This window comes from Narcine bancroftii, chromosome 2, assembly GCF_036971445.1.
Source record: "Narcine bancroftii isolate sNarBan1 chromosome 2, sNarBan1.hap1, whole genome shotgun sequence".
NCBI lineage: Eukaryota > Metazoa > Chordata > Chondrichthyes > Torpediniformes > Narcinidae > Narcine > Narcine bancroftii.
The window spans coordinates 180,209,782-180,222,985 of record NC_091470.1 but is presented as its reverse complement, the minus strand read 5'-3'; the positions used below and the strand labels follow the sequence as shown (position 1 = coordinate 180,222,985).

The window sequence follows — 13,204 nt, the reverse complement described above, 5'->3', positions numbered from 1 at the left end:
GGGGCTGCGGCTCGGCGGGGGGCTGCGGCTCGGCGGGGGGCTGCGGCTCGGCGGGGGGCTGCGGCTCGGCGGGGGGCTGCGGCTCGGCGGGGGGCTGCGGCTCGGCGGGGGGCTGCGGCTCGGCGGGGGGCTGCGGCTCGGCGGGGGGCTGCGGCTCGGCGGGGGGCTGCGGCTCGGCGGGGGGCTGCGGCTCGGCGGGGGGCTGCGGCTCGGCGGGGGGCTGCGGCTCGGCGGGGGGCTGCGGCTCGGCGGGGGGCTGCGGCTCGGCGGGGGGCTGCGGCGTCTTTGGGTGTGCGTGTGTGGGTATCTGTCATGTCTGTGGGTGCGCGTGTCTGTGGGTGTGTGCGTGTATGTCTGTGGGTGAGTGTGCGTGCAACTATCAGTCCCACGCTCTCTCTCCAGCAGAAGTGACAGAACCAAGTGTCCTCCCCTCTCTTCACCTTCCCTCCCCTTCCCCTGCCTACACACGGATCACATGGAGATGGCTGGGCATCCCTCCAGAGCTTGGTCTACTGCCCAACACCTGGCAGGTTCCAGAGCGAGCTGTGGGAAGTGACAGGCATTAAATTCCTCCCCTGCGCCGTTCTCATGGATGGCTGGCACCAGCACGTGGCGGAAAATCGGCAAGCCCACGTGCAAATCAGGGGATTAGTGGGGCCAGGCGGGGGAGCTGGTTGGGATCCGACGACCAAGGCCAGAAGGACGCTCTCGCTGCTGGCACCCTGGGCCCAGCAAGCGAGGATTTGCCCAGGTATTCCCCGGGAACCTCCCCCCTCCCCCAAGTCACGTCCCGCGGGGTATCCACGATGTCGGACGAGTGTGTGGGTTGGTGAGGTGCCCACACCCCATCTCACTGCCCAAGGTATGGCTATTGGTAAATCCACCACCGTGTGGCTGTAATGATGACCCAGACGTGGTGTATAGACGCAAATGAAACACAGACGTCTGCAACCACTGTGATTGTAGTAAAAGCACATTGAAATGCTGGAGGAACTCAGCCGGTCTTTCAGAGTCCATAGGAGACAAAGATACATCGCCGATGTTTCAGGCCTGCCTGTCCAGATGCAGAGATGAGCCAGACAGCACGGAAACAGGCCCGACAGCCAATTTAGCAAACCCACACTCCATCGCTGCACCAAACCGTGCCCAAGTCAGTGCGAACCAGACACCAAAGGTGCGGTCAGCGCAACACTGTTACCCCACTCAAATCTGGCATGGTCTGCAAGGAGTTTGTGTCCTGCGTGGGCTTCCTCCGGTTTCCTCCCACCCTTCAAAACGTATAGGGTTGGTAGGTTAATCGGGGACGCTTGGGCTCACGGACCGGAAGGGCTTGTGACCGTGCCAATATTAAAAATTAAATTAACACGTTGTGTTATGACAGCCGTGATTTTGATGCTCCCCCATTTCCTTCCTGGTGGGGGAGAGTCAAAAATCCTGCGTCGTGGATGGAAAGGGATTTCAATAATTACCTGAGCCCCATTTACACACAACACTTCCGGTAAATGGGGTGGTGGTGGGGGCTGAAATATTAAGGGCATTTAAGAGACTCTTAGACAGGCCCACGAGTGGAAGAAAAATAGAGGGTTACGGGGTGGGGAGGGTTCAGTACATTTTGTAAGGAATATATGGGTTGGCACAACATCGAGGGCTGAAGAGCCTGTACTGTGCAGAGGTGTTCTATGTTCTAAATCTCGTCTACAGAGGAAATGGAGACCCAACTGATCTTCTCGACCTTTTGACGATCCTCTGCACTGACGTCCAGTCCGACGCTTTGCAGCTACCATCCAGGACGCTCTCAACTGTGCTCCTGTAAAATGTTGGTCAAGGTGGGAGCTGGTGGAGGACACGTTTTGAAGGGTAGGAGCTCAGAGGAGGGCTCGCTCGCCAGCGGAACGGAAGAAGCAGCCGCAAAGGACAGGAGAAATAAGAGTAGGGGTCAGCCATCCCGCCCGTCGAGCCCTGCTCCACCTTTCGATGCGGCTTGTCTCCACCGACCGGCCTTTCCCCCATATCCTTTAATATGTAAAAATCCATCCAACCTTAAAATGACTTCAATGTATTTACGGGGGGTCGCCTCCATTGCTTCAACAGGCAGCAAATTCCACAGACTCCCCCCCCCCCCCCCACCCCACCCCAGGAAAAGCAGTTCCTCCTCATCTTCGTCCTAAATCCATTACCCTAGATCTTGAAACCGTGTCCCCTAGTTCTGGTCTCCCCACACCGATGGGAACAACATACCAACCTCTATCTTATCTACGTCTTTCATAATTTTATACATTTCTATAAGATCCTCTCTCGTTCTTCCAAATCCCAGCGAGTACAGTCCCAGACGCCTCCATCTCTCCTCATAGGCCAACCCCCTCATCTGTGGAACCAACCTCCTCTGGAACCGCCTCCAGAGCCAGTCCATCCTTCCTCAGGAACGGAGACAAGATCTGTGCCCAGTGCCCCAGATGCGGCCTCACCATTAGTTCGTACAGATCTTCACCACCTGCGTTGACACATTCTCCAACCAATCCCATCCCGAATGCCAGATGCTCTCGCACGTCACACAAAACACAGACTGGATGGAGGGAGGTTGGAGGGACTCCATGGAGAGAGAGATGGCCAGCCCACATTTCGGGTTGACCCTGACTGAACGTCTTTCTCCACAGACGATGGTCTGAGCTTCCCCCCCACCCCCCCCCCCCGCCACCGCTTCTTCTTTCTGATGTGTCGGAGTCTGCCCTGACGCCGTCACCCGCCTCTCCTCCACGATATCCGGGAGCACTATTCCACACCCCCCACCCCCATGTCCTTTAGGAGGAACGCCACTGGGTCAGGTGTGCAAGGCACTTACGTCAACTTCCCACTATGCAGCGACGGCTGCTGTCACAGGGTGCTCTTTGAGTGTCTGTGAGCAGCTGTCGGCCACTTGCTGGGCAGTGTCTGTTACATCATCCTGCTCTCGTCTGAGCTCTCGGCTCCAGTATGTCATCGTCTGAACAAAACGGTCCATTACACACCCCATTGTACGCATGGCTCAGACACACCCCCCGTACGCAGGGCTCAGATACATGCCCTCGTACGCAGGGCTCAGATACATGCTCCCGTACACAGGGCTCAGATACAACTGCCCCGTACGCAGGGCTCAGATACAACCCCCCCGTACGCAGGGCTCAGATACAACCCCCCCGTACGCAGGGCTCAAATACTCGCCCCTGTACCCAGGGCTCAAATACATTCCCCTGTACTCAAGGCTCAGATACACTCCCTTGTATGCAGGGCCACATGCACCTCTGAACCCAAGGCTCAATTACACCGCATCTTGTACACAGGGCTCAATTACATCGCGCCTTGTACACAGGGCTCGATTACATTACGCCTTGTACACAGGGCTCAGTTACACTGCGTCTTGTACACAGGGCTCAATTACACCGCGTCTTATACACGGGGCTCAATTATACTGCGCCTTGTACACGGGGCTCAATTACACCGTGCCTTATATGCAGGGTTCAATTACACGACCTGCTGAGTTCAAGGTAATATCTTGACTCACGCTATATGCAAGGCTCAGTTACATCACCCACATACACAGGTCTCTATTGCATTCCCCATTCCCCCTCCCGTGTACAGCACTTTTTACACCATCCTCTGGACACGGGACTCTGTTATATTGCACCAAGTTCAGGGCTGATTTGGTCTAACCCCTCTCTGGTGACCCAGGAGGGTTGTGGGTTTGAAGGGACACGTCGACATGATCTGATACCCTTGCCTATGAAAGCATCGCAGTCCCGCCTCATCACGCCCTTACTTCGAATGCTTTGCGCCCAAGCCTCAAAGACCTTTCTCCTCCTCCAAATCTGCCCAGAGGCATCAACGTCGATGAAGGGCTCAAGCCTGAAATGTTGGTAACACATCTTTATAATGTACACAGTTTGACCTGCTGAGTTTCTTCTGTGTCAAGATCTTACTTCCACTGAACTCTAACCCATGCAGACCAAGTTCATAGTTTTTAAACACAGAACACAGGACAAGCCCTTCTGCCCACAGTATTTGTACTGGACATGATTCTTTGCAAACGATCACATCCTTCCATCCCTTCTGATACCCGCATGTCGAGCTAGAATCCTCTTAAATGCTGCCACTACATCTGCTTCCACCATGACCCTGTTTGAGGCACCCACTGCTCTTAAAAAACATGCCTCACACATCCCCCCTCTCTCAAACACACAGAACCATAGAGCAATTACAGTGCAGTAACAGGCCACTTTGGCCCTTCTAGTCCGTGCCAAACCACTCTTTTCTTGCCCAGCCCTTAGCCCTCCATCCACGTACCTGTCCAAATTCTTCTTGTATTATATCTGAGCCCGTGTTCACCACTTCAGTTCTCTCTGAGTGAAGTTCTCCCTAAACTTTTCCCCTTTCACCCTTGACATGGGTTTGTATCTCACCTACCCTCAGTGGGAAAAAGCCAACCTACATTTACTCTGTCTATCCCCCCCCTCATAATTTTAAACACCTCTAGCAAATCTCCCTTCATTCTTCTACGCTCCAGGGAATAATGTATGAAGCTGTTGAACCTTTCCCTGTAACACATCGTCTTGAAGGTTGGGATCTGGAGCTCAGGCTGCCGATGGTTTGGACTGGAGGCGAATCCACGGACACTCGACGACTCTGAGGGGAACTCTCTTTCTCTGACTGTAAAGTGGGGGGGGGGGCGCCTCAGGCAATTTTTGCCGACGGCGAACCCGTCCACCTTACTGCAGACGAAAACAAGTTCAGTGTAATATTACACCGTCTTTATTACATGACAATATATTGAATATTGAAGCAGACATTTTTACCCTGGAAAGTTCATCCTGGCTGTGGACAAACTAGCACCTGTCTTCACATGGCAGAGATGGGTGGAATTCTCCCGAGGCGAGTGACCCACGCGGGGCTGCAGGCAAGGGATTCACACCGGGCAGCCGACTGCCGGAGACTGGCTGAAGGGGCATCGGGTGTCAGAATCGGGATGTGAGGGGAACTGAAGGCTTCCTGACTGTGTCGGAGGCTCGGCTCTGTACTGTATGTTTGAGGGGTCGAATCCTCAGACACACAGTAACTCTGGTGGGTGGGGAGGGGGGAAACGTCTGCTTCTCTTTCTCTGACTGTAAGAGGCACATCAGACAAATCTGCCTTAATGCAGACAAAAGCAAATTCCGTGGAATGTAGCACTGTTTTTATTACATGTCAATGAAGGAATCTTGAATTCTCTCTACCTTTGCCACTGCCTCTCTCCCTCTCACACCCACACAAACGTACGCACACATACAATAAACATTGAGCATTCCAGCACAGGCCCTTCAGCCCGTGATGTTGTGCTGACCCATATTAACCAACTCACCATCTAAACCTTCCTTACCTCACACTTGTAAACCCCCCTCTATTTTGCTTCCATCCATGGGACCATCTCAGAGTTAATTAAATTCCCCGAATGTTCCAGTCTCCACCCCAGCCCTTAGCGAAGCATTCCCAGCCCCCACAATCTTCATATTCAGATTTATGGTCAGAGCGCGTACAACCCTGGGATTCTTTTACCTGCGGGCCAGGCAGAATTACCACTTATCGGTAGAGCAAAAAAAACTGCACACAGCGTAAACAGATAAAGAAATGTAAACAAACTGACTGAGCAATACAGAGAGGAAAATCAATAAAGTGCAGAAGTCGAAGTCCTTAAACGAGTCCTTGATTGAGTTTGTCGTTGAGGAGTCTGAGGGTGGAGGGGGAGCAGCTGTTCCTGGACCTGGTGGTGCGAGTCTGGTGGCACTGATACCTCTTTCCTGATGGCAGCAGTGAGAACAGAGGTGTCTATATCCCTGATGTCTCCCTTACCTTTCCTCCCCTCACTTTGCACAGATCTCCTCAGGTGTTTGAACACAGAATACACAATATGCATGTGTATACAGACAAATACACGCATGCAGACATTATGCAAGCACGCAGTGCTGGCAGTGGACTCCAAATCCCCCACCCCATTCCTCATAAAGACACACAGCCCTCCAGCCCACCATGCCCATGCTAGCCCACACCATCCAACCCTGCTCCTGTTGGATTTCCCCACCCATTCCCAGCAGCCACCCGTTCTCCGCGGATTCTACCCCCTCCCCCCCACACTGGGGGCCAGTGATGTAAACCCACAAGGTCACGGGGGGGGGAAGCAGGCGGCGCCGAAAGCGGGGATGAACCCCGGGTTCCCCGAGGCAGCGGCTCGACCTGCTGTGCCACCAAGATGCCCCGACATCACTTGGATGGGCTGTGGGAGCCACCCCGCCAATTCATTCATTATTATCTGACTGTACAAAACACAACCAGACGAAGCCGGACCACGGCCCAAACAATAATCACATAGCAAGATATATCAAATATATCTGTATAAACCTTTCAGAATAATTTGCTCATTTCATTTGTGAGAGTTAAGGTTACAGGATGGTGTTCATTAACTTCACAGCCTGTGCCCAAACCTGACGGTCCCGAGTTTGATCTCCTGTACCTCCTTCCTGATGGCAGTGGGACCAGTGGCGTCACGAGGGTTGGTGTCACCCAGTGCGGTAACTCCTGGTGTCACCTCCCCCATAACAGAGTAACTGATCTGAAGCTTTTTTTTCCCCTTCTCTTCCTTTAATTACGACTTCATTCTCAAAAAAAGTGATTGATTACAGCTTACAATTACTAATGACCACAATATTCTAGCTAAAACACCAGAACATTTGACCAAAGCAGCGACTGTAAAGACACCAGCAGCAACAAAAACAACAGCGCTTGATTATGTGGGCGAAACCACTGGCTTCGAAGCGTCGTTGTCATTGGGTCATAACGACAACTCTGACCGGAGATTTGAAACGTAAACGAGCATCGGGTTTTAGCCTTGATACATGTCAGCTGGGCTGACGGAAAATGTTTTTGTTGTTATAAAAAATAATAACCTTCTGCTGAAACACCACACAAACATTTATAGACAGTCATTTTAGGGTCATCCCCTCTGATGGTATCACCCGGTGCGGGCAGCAACCCTCTTAGTGAGTGGGACGAAGATCTGCTGCTCCGCTGGTTATGATTCAACACTGATGATCGCACTGGCCCAGATTCGAGAAGATTTACATGAGTGAGGTAACGTGAAACTGGTGCTCGAGGTGAACTCTGGAGTCCAGAGGATGATCACGTCCATACGGTTGGGAACATGGGTTCAAAGGGGGGGTGGGGGAAGGGATTCAGAGTGAAGCTCCCAGTCTCCAGGTGGGCCACTAAGATGGGGTTGGATGGCGAAAGGAAGAGGAAGGAGGGGATCCAGATGCGTTTTAAGTTTAGGGACAGGGAAGATTGGGATTCATCGGATCACTCTTCAGCAAAGGAATGGCATGGAGGAATGTGATGTGATGAGTTTGGAGAACATTGGGGAAAGGTGAAGGGTGGGTATTTGCACTGGATGGGGGGGGTTAAAACATGGGCCACCTTTTCATCCATCCCTCCCCCAGATTCTCCCCTCTCTTCCTCCTCCCTTCCTCATCACCTCTCTCACCTGATTCTTCCCTCCTCTCCTTCACATACACCCTCCCCTCTTCTACAGTCCCTCACTTCCCCTCTCTCACTCCATCTCTCCCACCCCCCTCTCCCACATACCCCAGCTCTCACTCCCCCTCTCCCACGTATCCCAGCTCTCACTCCCCCCTCTCTCCCATACCCCAGCTCTCACTCCCCCCTCTTTCCCATACCCTAGCTCTCACTCTCCCCCTGTCTCACTCCTCCCCCCATGGGCCAAATCTAGGGACCAGCAGTAGTATGGATGGGAATTTGAGGGCTAGCAGACACCAAATGGGCCAAAGGGCCTATTACTGTGACTATTCACCGTGTTACCCCCAACCCCTCCACACTAACCCTTAGCGGGACAGCGGCGCCAGAGACCAGCGTTCGAACTGCTGCTGTCGATGTGGAGTTTGCACGCTCTCCAGCTGTGCATTCTCCCTGGGTGCACGGGGGAGAGCTGTGGGCTTGCACGCCCTCGATGGGCCGAAGCGCCCGGCGGGAGCCGGTGAACGGACTAACCTCGGGCAGGCTGCCTGCTGCTCTCCGGGACCCAGCTGAGCGGGCGGCGGCGGCCAGCCTTCCCCGGCTCCATGGGCCAGGTGCCGGGACCGGGCACCGTTGCTCCGACCCGAGCGCCGAGAGGCTGGCGTGTTGGCCCCCGACAAGTCCGCTCGCCCTGCCGGCGCCCGCTCTCCTTTGTGTCTGCGACTCCTGCTCGCTCCGTGCTGCCTGCGGCAACTGAGCGCTTCCCGGGCTGGCGATGCATCGATTCCTCCGGCTGGCGCCGCCTCCTCCCCCACGACCCTCCCCCACCTCTCTCTCTCTCTCTCTCTCTCTCTCTCCCTCCTACACCTCTTTTCCCGTTTCTCTCTCTCTCTTTCTGGCGGTCCCTCTCTCTCCCCTCCCCTTCTCTCTCATTCACTCGCCCTTTCTCTCTCCCCCTCTCCTTCTCGCATTTCCCCCTTCTCTCCCTCTCTCCCCTCCCCTTCTCTCTCATTCACGCCCTTTCTCTCTCCCCTCTCCTTTTCGCATTTCCCCCTTCTCTCCCTCTCTCCCCTCCCCTTCTCTCTCATTCACTCCCGCTTTCTCTCTCCTTCTCGCATTTCCCCTTCTCTCCCTCTCAACCCTCCGCTTCTCTCATTCACTCCCCCTTTCTCTCCTCGCATTTCCCCCTTCTCTTCCTTTCTCATTCACTCGCCCTTTCTCTCCCCCTCTCCTTCTCGCATTTCCCCCTACTTTCCCTCTCCCCTCCCCTCTCATTCACTCCCCCTTTCTTTCTCCCCCTCCCCTCTCTTGCCTCCTCATCCCATATCTCCCCTCTCATCCGCTCCTCTCTCTGCCTTCCTCTCTCCCTTATTTTCCCTCTCTGTTCTCCTTCCTCACCCCTTTTACTTTCCCTTCACTCCTGTCTCCCTCCTCCCTCCCTCTCATCACCCCATTTTCCCCCTCCCTACCCTTCTCTCACTTCATCCCTCTCTAACTGTTTCCCCTCTCTTCTCCTCTTCCCTCTCCCCTCCCCCATAAATCTTCTCCCTCTCTCCCATTCATTCTCCCCTTCCCTCTCCCTCCCGCCTTTCCCTCTCCCTCCCTCCCACCCGCCTCTCCCACCCGCCTCTCCCTCTCTCCCACCCGCCTCTCCCTCTCTCTCCCTCCCTCCCGCCTCTCCCTCTCTCTCCCTCCCTCCCGCCTTTCCCTCTCTCTCCCTCCCTCCCGCCTTTCCCTCTCTCTCCCTCCCTCCCGCCTTTCCCTCTCTCTCCCTCCCTCCCGCCTTTCCCTCTCTCTCCCTCCCTCCCGCCTTTCCCTCTCTCTCCCTCCCTCCCGCCTTTCCCTCTCTCTCCCTCCCTCCCGCCTTTCCCTCTCTCTCCCTCCCTCCCGCCTTTCCCTCTCTCTCCCTCCCTCCCGCCTTTCCCTCTCTCTCCCTCCCTCCCGCCTTTCCCTCTCTCTCCCTCCCTCCCGCCTTTCCCTCTCTCCCTCCCTCCCGCCTTTCCCTCTCTCTCCCTCCCTCCCGCCTTTCCCTCTCACAACCCCCTCCCCTTTCCTTCTTCCCTTCCCTTCTCCCCCTCCCTCCCCTTCCCTTCTCCCCCTCCCTCCCCTTCCCTTCTCCCCCTCCCTCCCCTTCCCTTCTCCCCCTCCCTCCCCTTCCCTTCTCCCCCTCCCTCCCCTTCCCTTCTCCCCCTCCCTCCCCTTCCCTTCTCCCCCTCCCTCCCCTTCCCTTCGCCCCCTCCCTCCCCTTCCCTTCGCCCCCTCCCTCCCCTTCCCTACGCCCCCTCCCTCCCCTTCCCTTCGCCCCTCCCTCCCCTTCCCTTCGCCCCCTCCCTCCCCTTCCCTTCGCCCCCTCCCTCCCCTTCCCTTCGCCCCCTCCCTCCCCTTCCCTTCGCCCCCTCCCTCCCCTTCCCTTCGCCCCCTCCCTCCCCTTCTCCCCCTCCCTCCCCTTCTCCCCCTCCCTCCCCTTCCCTTCTCCCCCTCCCTCCCCTTCCCTTCTCACTACCCCTCTCCTCCCACCTTTCCCTCCCTTCTCACTCCCCCCTCCTCCAACCTTTCCTCCCTCCCCTTTCCTTCTCCCCTCCCCCTCCCGCCTTTCCCTCGCACTCCCACCTTTCCCACCCTCTCTCCTCTCCGCTCTCTCCCCTTCCCTCAGATCCCCCTCTCCCTCCCCTTCCTTATTCCCCTCTCCCCTCCTGCCTTTCCCTCTCCCTCCCCCTCACTCCGCTTCTCCCTCCCACCTTTCTCTCTCCATCCCGCCTCTCCCTCCCCCTCCTCTTTTCTTCCCTCCCTCATTAAGTTGCCCCAAAGCTCCATCAATCAGCAAACAGAACCTGAACACGGGCCTCTAAATCCTGTGGGGTGGGGGTGCCGCTGAGTCCAGTGTTTGTGGTGGGAGAAACTGTTGACTTTTATTATTGAATTGTTGACTGAGAGGGAGTGAGATATCTTGGGTGCTATTCAGGAAAGTCAACCTCTACCAACTCATCACAGTGTGGGTACGGTTGCTGCAGAGAAATGGATTGGAGGTCAACCTCAAGACCATAAGAGGATCCCTGGGGTCTCCCCCCACATTGATGTGATCTACCAATGGCAGTGCAAAATTATCGAGGACCCCTTCCACAAAGATGCACAGTATCTTTTCAGCTGCTCCTGTCGGGGAAGAGATACAGGAGGATCAGAGCCAGCTCCACCAGGCTGAGGAACAGCTTCTCCCCACAGGCAATGAGAACACTGAACGACCAAAGGAACTGCTCATACTGACCCTCCGAAACTCTCATATTTACTAAACAATATCTATTTATATGTATCGATTAGTGGTTTTCAAACTTTTCTTTCCACTCACATACCACCTTAAGTAATCCCTTTGCCATAGGTGCTCTGTGATTAGTAAGGGATTATATCCTCATTAACCCACAACCCCTGGTATGTTTCGAACGATGGGAGGAAACCAGAGCCGCTGGGGAAAACCCACACAGACACGGGGAGAACGTACAAACTCCTTACAGACAAGTGCAGAATTCAAACCCATCACTGGCACAGTAAAGGTTTTGCGCTGACCGCTACATAAGGTGGTACATGATTGGAAAGCAAAAGTTTGAAAACCACTGGTATTGATGAAATACTTGTCCTGCCTCTGTATTGTTTGTCTGTATGTGAGTTATGTCTGGTTGTGTGTCTGCATGTTTTACACCAAGGACCAGAGGATGCTGCTTCGTCAGGTTGTACAATCGGATGACAATAAACTTGACTTAGGTCGACCAAAGTAAAGCATAATGCAGAGTAGAATGTTGCAGAGAGAGAAAGAATCAGTTGAAATCATGTGATATTTATAAGCTCTGTTTCAAGGTCATTAACACTTCCTGAAGCATTGATATTCCACAGCAGCCAGGTGGTCCATCCAAACTTATCCCACTTGCCTGCGTTTGGCTCATATCTGTCCAAACCTTTCCAATCCATGGACCTTTTGCTGCTGTCCCCATCTCTACCATTTCTTCTGGACCAGAACTTGCAGGACTAAAATTAGGCCATTCAGCCCATCAAGTCTTCTCTGCTCTTCAAGTCATGGCTGATTTATTTTTCCTCCCTTCTCTCACATCCTCCCCATAACCTGTGAGACTCCACTTACCAGGCTTTCCTTTAAAGCTACCCAATAACTTGGCCTCCACAGCTGTCTGTGTCATCACATTCCGTAAATTCACCACCCTCTGGCTGAAGAAAGTTCTCCTCTTGTTCTGTTTTGTCTGAGTGTGTGTGGTTGTGTGTCTGTGGTTGTTTATGTGTGCATGTAGTATGGTTGTGTGTAGGGTGTGGTGTGTGTGTGTACGCACGTGTGCCCGATCCTGATTGCTGCTGGGAGACCCCCCGGGACACCACCCCCACCCCACCTCCCCGTGGAACCCCCCACCCGAACCAGCCGCCTCGCAGATGAAGGGGCGGGGTCTCTGCAGCTCCACGCCCCAGAGCTCTGCTGCAGAGATGGTGGCGGCAGGCTCCGTGTCCTCTGGTGGGCAGCCAGAGGAGAACACAGGCAGCGTCAGCGAGACAGAATGCGGGGGCGACTGAAGACAGCTGAGCCTGTCCCACACGCTGACAGCTGTCAGCAGCTGGTAAACAGTGTTCCCTCTTTCCCACACAGAGGTGACCAGATCACGGGGAGCATCTGCGAGCCGAGAGCTTTGAAGTGAACGAGCTCAGGCCTGTTGTCATTTGCTGTGTGGGGAACAGATTCAGATTTAACGTCAAAATACATACATGATATACTTAGAACCCTGAGATTATTTTACTGTGGGCCAGGCGGTATTACCACTGTACATGGTGCATACATGTTAACAGATAAAGAAATGTTAACAAACTGACTGTGCAAGAGAAAAAAAAATCAAAGTCCACAAGTAAGAGTCTTTAAATGAGTCCCCGATTGAGTTTGTCATTGAGGTGTCTGATGGAGGGGGAGCCGCTGTTCCTGAACCTGGTGGTGTGTCTTGTAGGGGGGGGGGGGGTATGGATCCTTGATGATCACTGCTGCCCTCCGACGGCAGCGTTCCCCGCTGATGTTCCCGACGGTGGGGAGGGTTTTGGCCTCTGATGTCCTGGGCTGTGTCTACAACGTTTTTGCGCGGGGCTCTACCCTCAGAAGTATTGGTGCCCCCTTAACCAGGCTGTGATGCAGACGGACAGCACACTTTTCATCTCAGAGACACATTGCAAGACCACGAGGCCTTCGGCCCCACCAGCCCATCCTAACTCTATCACGTCTGACCTTTGACCAGGTGTCATTCATCTATGCCTCACCCATTGACAGTCCATCATCATACACAAGCACAGTGTTCAAGTGTTCTGACATTCTTCTCATTTGCTGCAGCTCTCCGTAAAATATAATAATAAACAATACATTTGCATTAAATGACCCCTTTGCAAGAGGGAAAATAGTAATAAATAGCGAAGGAGGAATATGGCCTTTTAAAGGAGCTGGCAGTGTAACCGCGGGGTCTGTGACAGTGTGGGGGGGGGGGGTGATGTCTACATTGCCACTGTAGAGGACGTCTCGTGTGTAAGTGAGCGGTAAAATCTGGGAAATTTAATGGGAATGTTGGGGAGGGGGTGGTGGAATCAAATGGGATCTGTGATGGGACAGCACAGACAGTGGACCGAATGGCCTCTGTTTCACGCCTCCAAT

General features: G+C 54.3%; 1 protein-coding gene across 1 annotated transcript in view; it reads right to left on the bottom strand.

Annotated features, from left to right (window-relative positions):
* The window catches only part of LOC138754708 (discoidin domain-containing receptor 2-like), a 126,154-nt gene extending 118,003 nt beyond the window's left edge, over positions 1-8,151 (bottom strand). The window contains exon 1 of the mRNA XM_069919424.1: positions 8,065-8,151. The gene's annotated coding sequence lies outside the window, so the exon portion shown is untranslated. The remainder of the gene's footprint in view (positions 1-8,064) is intronic.
* Positions 8,152-13,204: the final 5,053 nt, after the last annotated feature.